We start from the raw sequence: 2,626 nt of genomic DNA, 5'->3' as shown, positions 1-2,626 counted from the left end.
ATTGACAAATACTAGGAACTCATCATGCCATGTTGTACCGAGCTATGCTTCACTTGATCTTCTCCTTTGATATTCTTCCTATCATTGTTCTTCTCCTCAAGACTGTTACATTTCTTCTCCCCCTTTGACAACAATGTCAAAGGTGCAAAGGCATCTTCTATCTTCATCTCTGCTTCTTCATCTCCATCATCTTTGTGTGTCTCATCTTAGCTGCTCCCCCTGAGGAGTAGCCCACTTGTCATCAATGCATAGTGAAAGACATTCAATGAATCCATGGGATTGACACATCACTAGCATCCTAGTTAATCTTGGGTAGGGGTATAAATCCCAACTTCCCTTTGAGATATTCAAAGGTAGCCTTAGGTAATGGCTTAGTGAATATATCTGCCAACTGCTCCTTACTTGACACATGCTCCAATATCACTTTCTTTTCCTATACTCTTTCTCTCAAAAAGTGATACTTCAACTCAATATGTTTATTCCTAGCATGTAGTACTAGGTTCTTTGAAATGTTTATAGCACTAGTGTTATATCACAATGTATGATCATTGGTTTTGTCATATCCTTCTTGAATCCTTCCAATACATGTCCCATCCATATATCTTTTGTACAATTCCTTGATGTAGCTACATATTCTACTTCTTCTATGGACTGAGATATACAAGTTTGTTTCTTACTAGTCCAAGATACCAATCTACCACCTAGAAAGAATGTGCCACTGATTGTGCTCATCCGATCATCTACATTTCCTCCCCAATCAACATCAGTGAATACCTCCAAAGAAAATTTTCCTCTATATGGATACCATAATCCATAGTCATCTGTCCCTCTAAGATATCTGAATATTCTCTTCACTGCTATCATATGTGTCTCCTTAGGGCTCTTCTGAAATCTTGCAACTAAACCAACTGCATGGGCAATATCCTATCTACTATAAACAAGATAATGAAATTTCCCAATCATGGATATGTATTCCTTCTCATCCACTGAGGGTGAATCATCTTCTTTTGACAATCTGTATTCTGTAACCATAGGTGTTCCAACTGGTTTACAGTCTTCCATTCCAAAGGTCTTTAACACTTCCTTCACATACTTAGACCGACTAATAAAAATACCACCTTTCATCTATTGTACTTACAAACCAATGAATTTTTTTATCTTTGCTATTAGAGACATCTCAAACTCTTCCTTCATCTCATCTACAAAAGTCATACTCATATCATCATTTCCTCCAAATATGATATCATCAACAAATACTTCTGCAATCAACATCTTGTCTCCTTTAGTCTTCAAATAAATATTGTTGTCCTCATTAGTTCTCTAAAATCCTATCTTTATCAGATGTGCATGAAGTCTTTCAAACCATGTGTTAGTATTTTGGATATGTTGATATGGTTTTTTCATTGATGTCAACACCTATTAACACTTATCAACTCTGGCACTTTGGAGAATTGACAATGTTCACCGGCAAGCAAGTGACTTATGCACAGTCACCGATATCTGGTTCACCGGCAGGATATATTTTTCACTGACACTTGGAATGACATGGAAAATACTTGGTTATGTCAAAGACATTGTTTGGACACTTTGTCTTGGAGATTTATTTATTGGTTCATTCATGTTTGCATATTTGTTGTTATCGACAAATAGGTCCAGATAAGCACCGATTGACTTATCTATCCCAGATCAGCATGACATGCTTTGGAGATGATTTATTATTGTTGTAAATGCATTAAGCTGACATGTTGTATTGGTTATTGCATCGGTCATTGATTTACTTGTAAATTTTTTTTATTGCAATATCTTTTGGAGCTGACCTACTAAAATTGGTCTTAAGTTATTGTATAAATGTAAGATATTATTTGTAAGATCGATAGGCGAATGTGTGAAGGATTGCAATTCGGTATATGTGAGAATAAGGAGAGCTATACATGCAGACATCATTTGAAGGTTGAAGGAAGGTTTTTGTGAAGGCATATTAGAACTACACCAGTACTGAATCTAGCATAGAAAGATGCTATTTTGAGTAGTACATCATTATTGGATTTAACCATCCAATTGTAGTCAGTGTGACTCCTATTTGTGTTTAAGCAGTGAGCTCTAGGCACCCGACCTTTCTGCATGTGCAGACCCCAGTTGTTTACACTTACTATCTGTAGTAGTATCATCTAATTTTGGGTAAGGTTTCCCACCATGGTTTTTCCCTTTACAAGGTTTCCATGTACAAATATTGGTGTTATGTGTTGCGGATGTTGTTGTCTTTCTGTTTCATGCATTTATCTTTATCGGTACTGCAATTAACTAACAAACTATCTACCGACATTAAGTTTTGGTTTACTAGTATTAAGCATTAAGTTTGATTGAGTTACTTTTGGTTTAAATTTATTTGACAACTGATTCACCTCCCCACCCTCTCAGTTGTCTTTGAGACCTAACAATTGGTATCAGAGCCTAGTCCTCTTTTTGCAGAAGTTTTATAGCTTGAGGAGATCCAATGTCTTCTAACTATTTCAGGAAGGACAGTCCTAAACTTGATGCAACCAATTATGGGATATGGAAGATCAAGATGGAGATACATCTGAATTGCATTGGGAAGGACATCTGGGAAGTTACAAACAATGGCTAT

The sequence above is a fragment of the Cryptomeria japonica genome, chromosome 3 (genome assembly GCF_030272615.1).
Source record: "Cryptomeria japonica chromosome 3, Sugi_1.0, whole genome shotgun sequence".
Taxonomy (NCBI): Eukaryota; Viridiplantae; Streptophyta; class Pinopsida; order Cupressales; family Cupressaceae; genus Cryptomeria; species Cryptomeria japonica.
Note: the sequence above shows the minus strand (reverse complement) of the source record.